This window comes from Delphinapterus leucas, chromosome 18 (assembly GCF_059928025.1).
Source record: "Delphinapterus leucas isolate spDelLeu-1000000601 "Yukka" chromosome 18, BTC_Dleu_Yukka2, whole genome shotgun sequence".
Taxonomy (NCBI): domain Eukaryota; kingdom Metazoa; phylum Chordata; class Mammalia; order Artiodactyla; family Monodontidae; genus Delphinapterus; species Delphinapterus leucas.
This window is the reverse complement of record NC_143146.1, coordinates 22,145,915-22,165,370: the sequence shown is the minus strand read 5'-3', so window position 1 is coordinate 22,165,370 and position 19,456 is coordinate 22,145,915.

The following is a 19,456-nucleotide window of genomic DNA, read 5'->3' as shown; positions in this document are numbered from 1 at the left end:
TCCCAAGCAGTGAGCACAGTGCATTTTATAGGTGATTAATATATAGATACTATCTATTTGTTGAATGATTCAAAGGCCCTCTTTGAAATTTTCTGGGACAAAATCATTTCTTCCTAGCTGTAATTTATGAGAACCCTGCATGTGTTCCTATTTGAGCAGATCCAAGTGTCCTTCCTGAAGACAAACTTTGCTTCATTTTGAAGCTACTCTGTCAGGGAAAGAGGGGGTGGGTAGTTTTCCACTCAGTTGAGAATCCTGGGTAGACTTCTAACACCGACACTGCAGTTTGCCCATCTGGTTTCCAAAGCAACCCGTGTTGTGCCCTTACGACAATGCAAAGTACCGGCACTCCAGGCATTAATTGGAACTACTGGTTATCCTGTTGCTAACCAAACCAGGATAAGAGACTTGATACTCTTTTAGAGACTGAAGGTTATCTAAGAGACACGCAATACTTACATTTTATGCTTGGATCAAGTTTGACCACATTCATTTAATTCATCACAATGTCACCTTGATTAAAATGTGTTTTATTATTTTCTTAGCTTTTGTTAAGGGGTTTCACAATACACAGTGACACGATATTCAGCACTCCAGTTACTGTAAAGCTATTTTTGAAGATATTATTTATTGCATCAGAGTTCAAAATATAAAAACTTTGTGACATTTTTACTTTACAGTGTTTTTTATTTCTTAAAAAAGTTTATATTCCCTAAAGCACTAGTGTGCTTCCTCCTTTATGATCAAATGAACTGTATAAATAATAAACTTTCTTTTTATTTTCCTTTCCCTTGAAGAAGAGCAAAGCCAAATGTGAACTTTAGGCACAGTAACTTTTCCCTTTCTCCTGATTTACTACCTTTAATTACTTTTTGTTACTTAATTGAATCTTCTTTTGCTTTAAGCTGTCTCAAAAGTATTGCATAAAGAATTCAGATATTGTATGCATACATAATAAACAAATTAACCATTTCCATTTGCTCTTGCACAAAGCAACTAAATTCTGAGCCTTATTTTTCTCATTAACATATATGTTTTTAATTTACTTTTTAAAATATTGTGAAGGACCTATGAGCATATATTTAGCATAACACCTGTTGTCCATATGAAGGTTTATTCAGAAATTGATATAAATTGACATTATGAAATGATTTAACATAACTTGGGGTGATAAGTTGAAAGCTATTTCATTCAAGTATTTATTAAATAACCATGAACAAATAAAGGTAATATCTCCCTTGTTATTAATTAAATAAATTTATTTAATTTTTAAAATTTAGATACTACTAGTTTTGAAGTATTAAAAATACAATTAAATCTAAAATAGCATGTATGTGAGAGTCAAAAAGCACAGATGTTTGGATTTAACATGCTATCGTTATGATGTAGAAAATGAGGAATTGAAAATTAAAATGAAATCCATTACAGAGTTGTATATGGTATTTCTTTGTCATCAGAATGGTCACTATTCATGAGTAACTTCAGTTAATTTTGTCATATATATATATGTGTGTGTGTATATATACGTGTGTGTGTGTGTGTGTGTGTGTGTGTGTGTGTGTATACTGCATTGTATAAATTAGGTCAATCAGTGGACATTGTGGCTAAGAACATGGACTTCAGAGTCTGGAAGTTCTGGGTCTGAACCCAGGCTCTGCCACTTTTTAGCTGTATGACAGGTAATTTATTCAGTTTCCTCATCTGTATAATAGGGACAGCAATACTAAATTTATAGGTTGTTTTATAGATTACATGGGATACTTTACATCTATTAGTTGTAGGGTCCTCTAAACAAGTTCTGCAGAAAGTAGATAATATTAGATTTTAGTGTCAAAATAAAAAGTCTGCAATACTGCCACTCCCCATCAGCTACTCAGAGAACAATAAAGTGAATTTTTTGGATTCCTTGAAAGGTATCTTAGATTTCTCACATGCCCACATTTTGTGAAACTTCATCAAATGGCATCAGCCTTGTTCACCCTCTTCTACACTTACCCCTACAATTGACATCTGTTCCCCAGCAGCTACTTATAGGTGCCAATGATAATGCCCATAGTTGGATGCAGGTCAGCGCAAGGAGAGATATAAAATATAACTTGGAATCTAAATATGTGACATCAAGAAACCCTATATTCCATATAGTTCCAATCCTAACTAAAAATATTCAAGTAATACTTTAATAGCATAATTTCTTTCTTTCTCTTTTTAGAAGGGGCAGTATATTTTTATTTGTGCTCAAAGCCATAAAAAAAAGTAATATTCCAGGTACCTGAAGCATTATGAGTACATTTATACACAACTGATTTTCACAGGAAACCATATTTGTGTTTGTTTTAGAACATTGCCCTCCCTTGTTACATTTTATAGTAATGTTTTATTATCTATTATGATAAGCTAGATGAAAAAAATCATATAATATTTGCCAAGACAAATAATTAGGCCTATTGAGAATAGTGTTCTGATGAATAAACTCAATTGATGAATTACAGATTATCAATATCCCATGACTAGTCCTTTCTTAATAATATTTTAAATCTAATTTGCAACTTCTCAGAAGTTGATAATCAGAGAAAAAAGGTTTGGTTTTATTTCTTAGGTTGTTTGTTTGACACAAGTTAGAATTTGACTTTTTTTTTTTTTTTTTTCTTTCAGTACTTTGAATATATTGCGCCACTCCCTTCTGGTCTATTTTTTCTTTGTCCTGTTGTGATTGGATGACTTCTACTGCCTTGTCTTTGAGTTAACTGATCCTTTCTTCTGCTGCATCAAGCCTGCTGTTGAACCCCTCTAATGCAATTTTCAGTTCAGTTATTGGATTCTTCAGCTCTGTGACTTCTATTTGGTACTTTCTTATATTTTTTCTCTCTCTGTTGAAGTTCTCACTGTGTTCATCCACTCTTTTCCCCTGAAGTTCAGTTAGCATCTTTATGACTATTATTTTGAACTCTTTCTCATGTAAATTACTTACCTCCATTTCATTAAGATTTTTTTCCTGAGGTTTTATCTTGTTCTTTTATTTGGAGCATATTCCTCTTTTTCTTCATGTTGCTTGACTCTCTGTGTTGGTTTCTATACAGTAGATGAAAGATGCTAAGGTAAAATTTTGCTGATAGTCTTATGTAAGTTCCCTTGTATTTAACAAATTGTTTTTCTCTTGCTGTGTTTAACATTCTCTATATGTCTTTAACTTTGAGTATTTAGTTATAATGTGGCTTGGTGTGGGTTTCTTTGGGTTTACCTTTTTTGGAACTTTCTGGGCTTTCTGAATCTGGATGTCTGTTTCCTTCCCCAAGTATGTAAATATACAGTCCTGTGGGACTGCAAACATAAGCCTTGCTGGCCAGGTGATCTGGAAGTGTCCCCTGTGTGGTAGTCACAAAAATTGGGGCTCTGGATAAGCATATAAGTTCTTTTCTGGGAGATGCTAGTAAGCTGGAGTAAGCCAGAGGGAAAGTACCACAGCCTAAAATCCTTGAAAGTAATTTTGTCGTCCAATAGATGTGTGTCAAGTTGAAGCCTGCCCTTCAGGCTAAAGCTCCAGGATGAGCAAAGAGGTCTTCTTCACAGAAAGACTGGGGAGTGTGTCTCTGTCTGCTGTGTGCACAGTGCCCTGGAGGGGGCAGCCTGCCAAGAACTGTCTCTCCAATTGCCACAATCCCAGGGGACCCAGGAATGCAAGCCCACCAGCCACCAAAGCCAGGTGAGCTAGAGGCATCCTCTGGGTGGCAGCTGCAAAAACAAGACACCAGACGTAAAAAAATCAGGGCACTAGCCACGTGTAAAGTTCCCCTCCAGGAGACACTGGCACTCTAGGGCACCACATAGGGAGAGTGCAAAGATAGTGCCTGCCATCCAAGTTCTCTGAAAAGGATTACAGTCAGCCCCTAGATGTGTGTTTAATTAGAAAGCTGATGATTAACTAACAGACATCCTTCACAGAAAGACTGAACTCCTGAGCAGGTTGCCTCTTACTGTGCCCTAGAGGTAGTAGCTGTTTAAGAACTCTGTCTCTGTTGGTCACAGTCCTGTGGGACCACAAGTGTAAGCCCCACTAGCTGCCAGAGACAGGTGATGTAAAGGTGTCCCCTGGCAGCAGCAGCAAAAATTGGGGTGTGAGCCAAGGGTATGAGCTCCTTTCTGGGTGACATCAATTGTTACAGTCCTATGGGACCAGGAATACAAGCTTCCCTGACCTCCAGAGCCAGATGGTCAACAGGCATCCCCTGGGCAACAACCACAGATATTGGGGAACCAGATGCATGTTAAAGCTCCCTCCCTGGAGATGCTGGTACTCTGGAAAAAGGGAGAGCATGAAGATGGCATCTACCAGTCTCAATCCCCAGAGAGTTTTCCAGCAGGTTTGTAAATGTATGTGTTAAATTAGATGCCTGCTCTTCAGGTCGACACCAGAAAATGTGTTTATTAAAAAATCCCTGATTTGTAAGGTTTGTCAATTACTATAGTGTAAATACTCCCACAATGGCCAATGTCAAGTTACTGACATGATATCCTGAAAGCTGAGTTGGAAAGAAATATGCAGAAACAGTTCTCATGAACTGATGCTTGTGGTCTCTAGGACACCAATGGATCTAACATTAAAAATACTTATGCATCCCTTGTATAAAATATTCCATTTTCATGGTTTTGAAAATGAATATATTAGTGTTATACTATGAATTTTTAAGAGAATATTTAGAGTAGTTCATATAAAACTCTGAATCTGATATCCAAAATTTCAATGGAAAGCTGTGTTTTTTTAAGCATAAATATTTTATAAACCCAGGATTATAGGTCTTTTTATATTTTTCAGGTGTCTTTTATATTTATTAATTACTATGTAATACCTGTCTGGTTTTATCTCAGATCTCTGTACATATCTCTAAGGCACACATGACTGAGTCCATTCCTTATATGAGCATAGTAAGAACAAGGTCACAGATTGGCAAAACTTAACTTGGTATTCAGGTTTATCTGGCATGTTTATCAGCCATGCACTTTGCTTTACTCCATTTTAGTTAAACAGACTCAGATAGAAAAGGCTGTCTTAACCTTAGTTCCCTGAAGGAGTGCATGAGAGCTTTTCTTGCCAGTAGATTATTTAGGAAGAAATTTCAGTGAGTTAGGGTCTAGGAGAGAAAACAGGAAACAAGAAGTCAGTACTAAGACACACTGTTTAGTTGACCACTAAAATGATGACTGATACTGGATCCTTAGGGAATTTCTGAGGAATTTATAAAATGTACCTTAGAACAGGCTGCCTAGAACGGAAAGGGAAAGAATTTATCATTGTCTCCTCTTCACTTTTTCAAGGATGACCCTACAAAATTAATTGCTGGGTCACTTCTAAGTTACATCAGAGTAAGTGTAGAATATTTCACTTTTCAAGGATGACCCTACAAAATTAATTGCTGGGTCACTTCTAAGTTGCATCAGAGTGAGTGTGGAATATTCCTCACAATATCTACATGTCAGCATCAGACAAGTCCCAAGGCACTGTCGGCTTTAGGTGGGGTGCTGCCTAATTTTGTCTGTAAAGTCTGAGTGAAGCCGATGCCTTTATCAGTGGCTGGAGCAAAAGATAAGGCCAAAAGGGTTTGAAGTGCTGCACGAAAAATGTTTGACACAAGTACCTATTCCACTCAAAATGTGTTTATTAAACAGAAAGATAGTCTATAATACAATTGCTTGTGTTTTTTTATTTTTTGTAACATCTTTATTGGAGTATAATTACTTTACAATGGTGTGTTAGTTTCTGATTTATAACAAAGTAAATCAGCTATACATATACATTATCCCCATATCTCCTCCCTCTTGCATCTCCCTCTCACCCTCCCTATCCCACCCCTCTAGGTGGTCACAAAGCACAGAGCTGATCTCCCTGTGCTATGCGGCTGCTTCCCACTAGCTATCTATTTTACATGTGGTAGTGTATATATGTCCATGCCACTCTCTCACTTCATCCCAGCTTACCCTTCCCCCTCCCCATGTCCTCAAGTCCATTCTCTACATATGCATCTTTATTCCTGTCCTGCCCCTAGGTTCTTCAGAACCATTTTTTATTTTTTTAGATTCCATATATATATTAGCATATGGTATTTGTTTTTCTCTTTCTGTCTTACTTCACTCTGTATGAGTCTCTAGGTCCATCCACCTCGCTACAAATAACTCAATTTCGTTTCTTTTTATGGCTGAGTAATATTCCATTGTATATATGTGCCACATCTTCTTTATCCATTCATCTGACGATGGACACTTAGGTTGCTTCCATGTCCTGGCTATTATAAATAGTGCTGCAATGAACATTGTGGTACATGCACCTTTTTGAATTATTGTTTTCTCAGGGTATACGCCCAGTAGTGGGATTGCTGGGTCATATGGTTGTTCTGTTTTTATTTTTTTAAGGAACTTCCATACTGTTCTCCATAGTAGCTGTATCAATTTACATTTCCACCAACAGTGCAAGAGGGTTCCCTTTACTCCACACCCTCTCCAGCATTTGTTTCTAGACTTTTTGATGATGGCCATTCTGACCGGTATGAAGTGATACCTCATTGTGTTTTTTTTTTTTGGTACGCGGGCCTCTCACCACTGTGGCCTCTCCCGCTGTGGAGCACAGGCTCTGGACGTGCAGGCCCAGCGGCCACGGCTCACGGGCCCAGCCACTCCATGGCATGTGGGATCTTCCCAGACCGGGGCACGAACCCGTGTCCCCTGCAATGGCAGGCGGACTCTCAACCACTGCGCCACCAGGGAAGCCCCTTGCTTATGTTTTAATGTACTTTTCTTCAGATCAAAATATCTGATATTCCATTTCCATATTTTTGAAAATGAGTATATCAGCGTTTTACTATGAATTTTTAAGAGAATATTTATAGAGTAATTCATATAGGACTCTGAATCAGGTATCTGAAGTCTCAATGGCAAGTTTTACTTTTTTCTTTAAGCATAAATACCTTAGAAACCCAGAACTGTAGGGATTTTTAAGAATATTTTTTGTGTCATTTATATTTATTAATTACCACGTATTATCTGTCTGGTTTCTTTTCAGGTCTCTGCACATATCTCTAAGGCACATATGACTGAAACCATTCCATATATGAGCATATTATGACATATTAGACATATGATATATGAGGGGTCACATATAATGCACATGTGATTCAAAATTTTAAAAGCAAAATCGTGCGAGTTCATGACATGAAACCACTAACATATAGACAAATATTGCATCACCTTCCACATTCAAATCAATTTGCATCAGCCTAAAAGACCTAAAAACCACAGTATAATTGGATTGGAACTGACCTAACAGAATGGTATATAGATGAGAAGGCAAATGTAGAGGATTATTGGAGAGGGCTTTGCTCACCAGTAGTAGCAAATATCTCCCATTTTTTGACACTTTATTTCTTGATTGAGGGTTTTGGTTAACAGTTGCAGCTTGATTATTTATGCAATCACTGAATACCTTGGCTCAGAAATTCCACTTCCCTTCTCAAAACAGGCTGAATCAATTAAATAATTTCTTCAAACTCATGTGGTTTTTTATTATAAATCTATTGTCAGATCCGTATGATCCCAGTTTTTTTTCCAAAATGATTCTAATCGGCCAAGTTACAAATAGAGAAACAGGTCCTACAATGTCCTATGGAAGCTCTCACCAGGGTTTAATAGCTGACATCACTGGTGGATTTCGTACACTTGTTTCCACTGTATAGACTAATGTAAACAGAACATATATGTAACTGTTTTTTAATCTTTAAAAATATAACATGTCGCTTATAAAAGTCATTCTTGGCAAGTTAATCTGTAAATTTATTTTTATTTTCCATTTGCTGTGTGATTTTCTCAACAAGTATAAGAGTGTGGTTTTATCTTTTTTTCTTTCTTCTTTATACCTGAACTTTCCTTTAGATAGTGTAGCTCTGGCTTTCATACACAGAAGATTGACCATAAGTAGCATTTTGGACCCACTTAAATTATCAGAAAATTAATTTGACTAGGTTTTCTAGCCAGAATGATTTAAAACAAATAGCTTCAGTCAACATAAGCAAATTGTATTTTAATTATTTGCACGAGGTAAATTTAACTAACTTAAAGAAATAAACTGAATTAATGTGTATTTATTCTGCAAGTGTATGTATGCAAGTTTTATATCACTGGATTTTTTAGGGAATATTTCTGTCCTTTTTGTCATTTTTCCATCCAAATATTACTTTTTTAAGAATTTAAAGTCATATTTGTAAGATCTTGCTGCCTCTGCTTATAGGGCAATCCATCCTAAAATCTCTAAAAAATGTATCCCTTGTGTTATACAGAAAAAAATAGTTTCTCAAAGATGTCCATGTTCTGATTTGAGAAATCTGTTAATATCTATCTTATTTGGCAAAAAAAGATTTTGCAGATGTGATTAAGAATCTTGAGATGGTGAACTTCTTCTGGCTTATATAGGGGCCCAAAGTAATCACAAGGATCCTTATAACTGAAAGAGGAGGGCAAGAGAGAGTCTGAGTTAGAGAAGGAAAAGTGAGGGTGGAAGTAGAGGTCTGTGTATTGAAGGCATTAGAGCCAAAGAATGTGGGCAGGCTCCAGAAACCAGAGAAGGCAAGGAGTGGATTCTCCCTGAGAGCCTCCAGAAGGACTAGAGTGTGGCCAATCCAGTTTAGACTTCTGACCTCCAGAACTGTAAGATAATAGATAGCTGTTGTTTTAAGCCACCAAGTTTGTGGTAATTCCTTAAAGCACTAATTGGAAACAAATACATCTCCATTCCAAGAATTTCTGGAATTTCCCGGTGGTACTTTGTGCTTACAGACATGGTTCTCATTTTTGGTTTCCCCAGCCCTCACTTTTTCATTATCAGTTGAATCTGTTTGGTACCAGTGACACTCTTCTATTGTATAAGATAATGTCTACTGACCAACAATGCTGCTTGGGTTCATTATCACTATCATTTGAATATTAAAACATCTGTTTAACATCACAGAGTTGCCCTGACACTGCTAGTGCTTTCTTTATGTCCCACTGAGTATTACTCCTTCTTGCTATTGGGTATATTACTACACTTTTAAAAAAGTTTCCTTCTCAAGATAAGACTGATCAGAAGATTTCCTACCCTGAACTTTGACTCATTTGGACATTTATCTGGTACCACACAGAACACAAATACAACTCATCTTCCATCATACTTGATGATATGAATTCAAGCCCTCACATCATCATAGTTGCTCTCATGGAGCATGCTTTACGTTATTATCACTCTTCTGCAAGTGGGACAACTACAAGACAACACAGAGTCTGAACCACACAAAACAGAAAAGTGCTTTCATCTCCACTGTTCTGAACTATATAATCGTGCTAATATTGCAAGGTTGCACATTAACTTATGTGGGTAATGAATTTAAATCATTAATCAAAGGGATTTGAAGTGATCCCTAATCAAAGGGATTTGAAGTGATCCCTAATATCTTTTATAAATATTCAGATTTTACTAGTTCTGTTTTTTAGAAATTTGTGTGTTTTGTCCTTATCCTGATATTTAAAAGAGTATTGTATATATTAAGAAAATATTTGATATTTTCTTTTTCGTTGAGGAGAAAATACCTTAGTTTTTATCCTCCCAACTTCCTTCTCTCTCACATAATAAGTTAATTAAATGTAGAATTGTTAATTATTAATGAAAAAGGGTGATTATCAAGATGATTGCCAATTCACCTTTTGCCTTGCCAATTAAATCAAATATAATTTAATTAACTAATTAAATAATTAAATTGTTCTTAGAACAAGAGATTATTGAATAGAAAGGATTAAGAAAAACCCTGATTAACAGGAATATTCGAAACAGAAATTTTTATAATTGAATTGTGTGTTTAAGTTATTGAGTTAAATACTGTCAAATATTGAAAATATTTGACCAATACATTAAAACAATTTACATAAGTGTGAATTTATTGAAAACAATAAGATTATTTAAAATATTACAAAATTCAAATTTTTACATTTATTTTTTCAATTATTTTGTAAATATAAAAATTAAATTAGATTTAATTGCTTTTTTCATAGTCTATATAAATATATGTTTAATATTTTATACCTTATAGAGCTTAGAGAAGAAGACTTCTCTGGTATGAATATCCACATATTATGGATGAGGAAATTGAAGTTCAGGTGAATTTAATGCCTTTCTCAAATAACACTACCAGGACAAGGATCCAGAGCTTTTGATTTTTATACCTTTGTTCTTTGAACAACATGTTATTGACTTTCATTATTAAGCTAAGCTTCTAACATAGTTATCTTCTTGCTTCATTTTCTTTTCTCTTAAATGAGAGGTATAGCAAATTTCTAAGTAATGAGAGATTTTTATAATTAGAAGTTAATATTAATCTAATTATTAGATTTTTTAAATTGAAGTTTTATGTAATTAATGGTATTCAGTGATGTATTGGTTAAGATTTTTTTTTTTGGCTGCACCACGTGGCTTGGGGGATCTTAGTAGTTCCCAGACCAAGGATTGAGCCCAGGCCCCCTGCAGAGGAAGTGCAGAGTCCTAACCACTGGACCACCAAGGAGTTCCCTAAGATTTACTTTTAATGCAATTTTCCAAATAGTATTTTTGTTGAGAAGACAAATGCATAACAACTAATTTTGTTTTTCTGCAAAGCTGGCTCTAAACATCTAAATATTGCACTCAGCAGATTATATGTGGCAGTACACTATGTGCATTCTAATAGAATTTGACAGTTTTAATATTGAATTACCTGCATATATTCCTACTAAAAATGGCGGTCAACTTTGTGTCCATTAGAATATTTTTTTGTTGTTGATTTCTTGCTTTTAGAAGCATCGTTTTGAACTCCTGCTCCTACAGATTCTGTTCATTTGGAACAATTTCTAAGAAAATCAACAGAGGTTTTTAAGGCTTCCTTTTTCCTCTCTTATATTACCTGTAATTTCATGACTGTAGGAGTGAATCATCACTATAGTTAGAATTCATTTTACTTTCTCATGGCACAAATTCTTTTTGCATAGCAGTTTGAGGGAGACAATTGAAGGAGGGGTCATTTGAAATTGTGTTGCTTTTATCATCAACTATGTATGCAAATGTAAAAAAAAGCATTGTTTCAAACCCATTTTAAACCCTAAGTATCAAAATTACATTGATTCAGTTCATTTTCATGCAGCTTTTCAATACTTAGTGCAGTGCACATTCTAAAGACAAACTAGCTAAGTAAGAACCTTGATTCCACCATTTCTCACTGTTTGACCAAGTTGCTTAACCTCTCTGCCTAAGTTTCCACATCTGTAAAATGAAGATAATAATACCTGACATGGCAATGTTGAAACTATTAAATGTGTTAATATATTTAAGCTCCTGGGTACTTTATCTAGCACATAGTAAGTACTCACTAACAATAAGCGATTTTTTGAAGAAATAATATGTAATTTAAAAGTAAATAAAGTATAAGTGTGCCAACTTGCAATACTTAGAAACTCTTGAAAATAACACCCTAAAGGAAGCATGAGGCATCCAAGGATGTTTGTTTGATCTTATCTTTCTTTCATTAGCTATCTTCTGGGCCCTAGAATGTATGAATTTACAGCTCTTTGGAGTTTATTTTATAATAGCAGGAAAAACAAAATAAGAATAATAAACCAGGTGTTGTATTTTACAAGTTGGGCATTGAAAAAAAAAAGAAATGTATATACTATAAGGAATCTGCAAATATATAAATACTAAGACAAACAAGCAATTAACAATAACAAAAAGAACCAATCTAATCCCACCTAATAATGGTAGTATTTGAATGTTTGAATATATTATACTCTAACCTTAGAATTTTATAATTCTCTTGAGATATTTGTGAATCAAATATTGTATCATTATAATACTCTATGCACATGGAAAAATTATGCTCTAATAATATTAGTCAAGCAAGCCCATAAAATTTCTATATAATTTGGGGGGAAATATATATCATATTGCTTTTGACTATTAAAGAAGCAGTATTTAAGTAACTTTAAGGGCAAATTATTTTAATGTCTAGGTAACTGTACATTCAAGTGTATTGTGTTTATTCTAAATGAAAAGAAAGTGAAGGCAACTACAATAGACTCTCTCTTCACCAGCCTCCACTTAATAGACTCACTAGAATAACTGCTGCACAATGCTGTCTCCTTAAGGCACACAGACCAAAGCCTTTGATGTGTTGAGTGCTGACTTTTATTGCTTCTATGAAAAAAAAAAAATGTGTCCAATTGGGAACTGATGGACAAGGCAAGTATTTTCATATACAACGACAATGACAGCAACAATGCTTTTCTATTGGCTATGGCCAGAGTCAGAATGTGGGTAGGTGGGGATGTAATATCTAGTACTTTACATTCCTATGGCTCATGAAGAAAACTGAAATGAAAAATCGTACACAATGCATTGCAAAAGTAGTGCCAATGGCAATTTTGTTTAAAAATAGTAGTAAATAAGCCCTGTATTAAATGACTGTCAAATTGCCTTTCATATTTAGGTTCAAATAAGATATTACTGCATATTTTATGCCATTTATTATTTCCCACTTTAAAAAGATTTTGATCAGCCAAGTAAGACTGACTCTCAATTATTTTATATAAGGATGCTTCTGTTGTATCTAAAACATGCAGGAAAACTTCACATCTGGTTCTTACATAAATAATTAACAAGTATGTCCTTTTCTGAGCAACAGTATAGTATAAATCTGAGAATTAGAGAGTAGCCATACATTTCAGATGCCAGAATGGAATATAAATGAGGCCTACCTATCTCATTTTTAATGTATGCATGAATGCTGAATTTAGTTGATCTGTTGCTTTTAAATAGGGGACAAAATAATACAAAAAAACCTGAGATAGTTCATAACTTACTCTTTCATAAACGGTTTGGTTGGAGTTTCTAATTATTAGAATTTATCTTTTAAAATTGTGCCTTTCTTTTTATTTACACTTAGTTCCAGATTATTCTTACTCTCCTTTTCCTTCTTTCTTCTGAGTAGATTGGTGTTATTTTTTAGTTATTCTTCTTCTGGTTAGACAAATATAGCAATTCTAGGTGTTACAACCACCAATGATCATCTCCAGAGGTAAAGAAATAAAAGAAAGAAAAAGAAGTAACAAATTTTGTCTACTTTTTAAAGTGTGAGATAACCACATATTTCTCTCACCCCAATATTCTGTCTCTGCAACATATATCTTGTCACATTTATTTGGCCAAAAAAGTCACCATAGTATCCCAAGCCCATCATTGCCCAGGGAAATGGGAATGGCATGATTGATTTAGACTAGTTTGAATTTACCCATTTATTAGAGATAGGGATATCTTTGGTGAACCATGGATACCTAAGGAAATATACTGGCTGATGGCAAGAAAAAGGGCCTGGATGTTTTGTGTGTAGACATTAAATAATGTGTATTAAAATTGAGGACCCAACCTGTTTAAAATCTTAAATGATTTAATTGAATCCAAACTCAGTTAACGTTGAAGTGATGTAGATTCTACACAGGATAATTTTAGCTGAAGGAAAAGGAGTGTTCTGAAGAGATTATACAAGAAAACATTCAGCAGTCCAAACAAGAGTCAGAATTGCAGAAGTTTAGAGAACGAGGTAGGATGATATTTGACAGGGAGTTCTATTGGGAAAACAGATAATGCATATTCAAAAAAACTGCTCAGCAGGTAACATCAGGAAAGGTTAGATCTTAGCACAGTTTTCAAGACTGCTGTGATTTAACAGAGGACAAATCAGCATAAAATAGCAAATAGTTCCAGATAGACAAGGAATCTTGAGGTTGATACTAAAACCTGGAAGTAGGAAAAGGAGAACATGTTAGAAAGTTAAATGTTTGACTGTTGGTAATGAAAAAGGGATTAACTTTTCAATTTTATGGCAAAGACAAAGGTGAAGGAACAATCAGTATGGTGGATATGCTACTGAGATCTGAGTAAATTACCTGAGATATTTAAGTGATAGCCAATATGTAGATCATTGTTATCTCTGATAATGGACACAAAAAACTGCAGAACCTGGATTAGGAATGAAGCTAAAACGTGAGGTTATTATTTATATTACCATGACTGTGAGAGGAAATGACTTACAGAAAAGCAGATAGTACCTGAGCATCTGGGAGGTAGTGCCTGAGATAGTGAGAGAAATTAATAGGCATGGGCTGGAGAAGAAGTTTATTAAAGTATTGCAAAGACTTTTGACATATAGTAGAGTTTATAAACAAATTTTAAATGACCACCATCTGTTTTTTACAATATTGGAAAGTATATTAATGCGTTATATATTATATGTGTGTCTTATAGATAGAATTTAACATCCATAAAATATACTTGCATAGACTTTTGATGTACTCCAAATATATAATACATTAACAGCACATAATTCCCCCCCTTATAATACAGTATGATGTAACTGCAAAAGTTTTTGATTCCTTCAGATAAATAATGTGCTTATAAATAGTTGACTAAATGTATTAGTAAAATTAATGTTCATTCTTAGACTATGATAACATGTGATTCACCTTGTTACTTAAGCAAAATTAAACATTTACACATGTTTTAGAAGCATAATTTATATTTTATTTTTAATACTTATTAATTAACTTAATACTCTATTTATAGACTCAAACTAAATTTTCTGGGCATTTTGCCCACAGAACTATTTGTATTTATCTCCATACAGTAAAAAGTGAAAGGCAGCTGCTACAAAAGAAAAGAATATGTAATATACATTTAAAATATATAAAATTACTATATTAGAAAATAATACAGTATAATACTTATAATATAAAAAGAATATATCTAGCTCTTTTAAAATAAACTATGAAAATATGTGTTTCTCTCTTTATATCAAGGACCAATACAGTTATGGGAATTGAGATTTGTATATAAGTTTCTGACATTCAGAGAACATTGTAGGTTGGAGAGCTTCTTAGATGCCAGTTATCTTACACCACACACTGCCACTGCTCTGGCCACAGCTGACTGAATCAGACACTAAAGGGCAACCATCTACAGGATAAGCAATGGCCTAGGTGTGGTCATAGAGAAGAACTCTTCTAACAACATTTTGCCATCCTAGCCCAGGGCTGGAATGCACTTTGATCCTTCTTATTGGGTGTATGAGGCAATCATAGAGAAGAAAACAGAGTTGAAAGAAGGGGACTCAAGCTGTCAGACGCACAAACAAGAAGCACTGAGCAGAGGCTATGTCAAAGGAAAAGCCACACAGACGCAGAAGCAGTGATGTGGAGAGATATTTATGGTATTAGCAGGGACAATCACATTTAGAAGCGGAGACAGAGGATTTCTGAGTCACCATCACAACATAAGTATGGTTACTGGCGCTGGGAGCAACGTCTTCTGCCTGCTGAGGAAATGAGAGGATGGCCAGCTTGTCCAGCTGGACCACTAGAGATCCTTCTGGGTCCTGAACAACATTCCTGACTTCCTTCAAGTTTCAACATGAGGCAGCTGAAGTGATGACCTATTTTTCCTTAATCCTCATAAAAAATCCTTGACAACTGAGACAGCCTTTATTTCAATCTGATTCTTGCAGCCTAAAAGAGCCTACCTAACACAGTCAATATTTAATTATTCATTTTCCACATACTTCCTCAAATGAAAGAATGAAATTTAAACTAAGAAACTGTAAATTTAAAAACTGTGAAAATATAAATATCAAAATTCAAGACACGGAGGAACACATTTTTACCAATTTAAGAGCTAATCTCATTTCTAAGTTTAAATATTATATTTAAGTATAAATTTCTTGTGATCAGAACAAAAAACAGACATCTGATGGGGTAGGAATGTCTATATAATTCTTATTATCTCATGAAAGAAACAATACATGCTATCCAAAGAAAGGCGTCATTTTTGTTCACAGTAATTTTCAAGTCCAAAGTGACCTTAGACAAACAGCATTAAATCACAAGCTGTAAGTGATGTCTTTAACAAAAGTTTATAGTAAATCCAGTTCTTTTATATGACTCTTTCCTATGATCAACCATGATAAAAGACAAGGAAATAGTATTGAAACTGCAGAGTCTGTTTTCAATTTGCTCTGTGTTTTGGTCTACAATCTTATTGTCCTTGAAAGGTACTTTGGAACTGTCTTTTCTTTCTATATATAAATGTAGAACAATGCTATTCCTCAAATTTCTATAGCCTCATTTCCTAGTTTTAACTATAACTTAACAAAGCTTGCCTAACATACGACTTAAACGCATTTATTCCTTTGCCTGAACTTGAGTTGTCTACTCTAGTACATTTTCTCCAAGTCAAACATTACACATTGCATGTTTTTTAATACATAGATTTAGTTCCTCAGAAAGGCATTTCCAAAAGAAATAGTACTTCAAATGCTATGATTTAAGATGTCCAATATTTCAAAAATGAAACAGCACAGCTAAAAGGATGATATAAAAATAAATCAACTAAAATATTAAGGACAATGCAAACATTCTGACAGCTCATACAAATTATCCATTACTAATGTCTATCTGGATTTCATCTCTAGAAGTTCACTGTATATTTCTAAAGTACTTTCTATTTAAATTTTAAAAATCTCTTTAATCAAATGGCAAGCAATGATATTTCTTTGGGTTGTAGTGCAGCCATAAATGGTGTCAAAGTCTAAAAAATTGTTTGTTACAATTAGAAGCAAAATACCACTCTTTCTTATTTTAGCTATATGTATCCAAACCCTTTTACTATCTAAATTTGGGTACGAATATCTGGTTTAGAATGCAAGCTTCATGAAAGCTCTGGGTTTGGGGTGAGATCTAGTGGTGGGGGACTTGAGTATTATTATTTGTCTTTAGGCTGCTGTACATCTATCTGGGGAAGTAATTCATGATGTGGTGTTCTAGAAAAATCAAAATTCTGGATAGACCATCCTAAAGGTAGTCAACCTGAAAGAGATAGCAAAGAGGGAAGTCTAGATACAACACTTACAGGATAGGTTTTGGGAAAACTAAGAGGTAGGGAAAGGTAAGCAGAGCACAGAGTAGTAATTAATTTTTTAGGGTGGAGAGACTAAAGAGAAATTTGAAAGAATATCCCTTTGTATAGCAGAAACTAACACAACATTGTAAAGCATTTATACTCCAATAAAGATGTGAAAAAAAAAAAAGAAAGACTATCCTTGACCTTGGCAGGAGGAGGGAGCAGTTAAAAGCACAGACTTACTGTAAACCACAAGGATGGGAGAGGAGTCCCTTGATTTTGAAACAAGAGTAAGTAGCAGTAGGCTCTCAAAACTCACCTAGAAACATGGATTATTGCCAACTTCAGGGCTGATGGTGTCTAGTTATATCTTCACATCAGAATGTGCCTAGTTGGTTTGGTAAGCATCAGTCTTTCCATCTAGAGAACATAAATATAAGTTTCAGTAGTAGCTTATTTAATCCTACACTGTGGGCTGAGCAGCACACAGCTATATAACATGATATAGTTAAAGGTTTTAGAAATGTTCATTTTTTACAAAGTCTATGATGAAATAACTTTTTGATTGCCACCCTCCTCCAATATGAAGCTTCCATGCTCAGTTTAAAAAAATAAGAGAGATTACTGAAAGGGTAAGTAAGAAACAAAATACATTAAACATATCCTGTACACAAAATAGTTCCAATTAACAATTAGTATTTTTCCTTTAAAATTTCCTGTGAATCTTTTATCATAGTTGATTTTATTTTCTTCATATATTTTGATTTTCCAACAGCTATTCTTTTTTCTAATTTCTCTTTCCTTTTTTCTTTTCTGAGACATTTGTTGACAAATGAATTTACTATATATATTACCTATTTATACAGGAATTCTTCAGACAGCCTCAAGCTATCACCTAGCCAGGTTTCCAGACAAATGATTTCCCACCCACCCAAGCCCAAAGATATGAACATCCAATTAAAACAAACTGTAGCCACCACTTCCCTTATTCAGAAATATTTTCTCAGACTCTTATTCAGATTGTCTCCATGATCATTCCAACTGCTCTCACATTCATTGGTGCTGTAGTGTCTCCCCTTCTGACCAGCCCTACCCTTTACATCTTTGATTTTTTAGCTGATCTTTGTTGCAAAGTGACCAAGTAAATTTGGACAAACACAACTACTAAGATTTTTTTGGTACTTATTTTGGCATCAATGTTACAGGTAGTAAGAGGAATAGGTCTCCTCTGTCACAACTTCAATATCAAGTGCTGACGAAATCAAATCTCAGCAGAGTGCCACTGTAAATCCTCACACTGATTAAACATCACTAGTAGGAAGACAAACCCCCTTTTCTATGGTCTCAGTGAAGCTTCAGCTCTTTGTGTTTTTTAGGCTCAGGTTCTCTGACCCCACCTAAAAACAAACCTCACAATATTTTAGAGGCAGCATTTAGGTAACTATACATTCAGCAGCAGACAATCAAAATTCCACAAGTATATTGATTATCATGGGGCAATTTCATAAAAGACTGAAAATCAAACGCTTGCTAGATTTTCAAAGCTAGTTCATGAAAAGGTAGAGACTCCCTAGAATAGTTTAGCCAATCTACTTATTTTGTTTGCTTGTAATTTTATCAGTGAAATCACATTTCTAACATGTTATGTATGCCTCAGGTGTTGGCCAGAGCAAAAGATGTCTGAAGAGATCTCTGAAATGTGAACGTTTGACTGACATTCTCAATGTATGCATTACTGATTTGGACAACTGTCTCCCCCTAGAAGTATAGATCAAACACTCACACATGTGCATTTTTAGCAGAAGTGTGTACTGAAATATTTTCTGATAAATTATGGATTATTTAGTAGTCTCCCAGATATTATGACAATCTCTCTCTAGAGTGCAGCTTCCTGAATATTCTTCTCAACATTGACATATACAGAAGTCTGGCCCATGATATTCTGCTCAAGACTCCTGCCTGGCTGGAGGAGTAATAAGAGAGAAGGAGAGCATGGACAAGGTAGCTGATGTTTGTAATACCTGATTATTCTCTCCTTCCCAAGAATGTGGGCATACTTTCCAGCCTCTCTTGCAGTGGGATATAGCCAGTGACAAGTTCCAACCAAGGGGATGAATTTTACTTATAGGTGACTGCAGATCAGACAGTTGCATTTCTGTAAAGTTTTCCTACTTCTCTCTTGCCCTGATTTGGCTAATCGTGAGGTACGTGTTGAGATGATCATATCACAAGACGATGAAGCCTGGTCTCTGAGAAATATACGGTGAAGAACTACCCTTTTGTCCTCATTGGAAATACTGTGTGAGTGAAAACTGAAATGTTCATGTGTTGAACCACTGAGATTTCAAGGTTAATTTCTTTTTATAGCATAACTTGCCTATCCTGATTTACATAGAGATAGATTAAAATATGTAAAATCAATAGGCCATGTTAATTTTCTTTTAATTAAATAAAATTTGGGGAGAAATGATG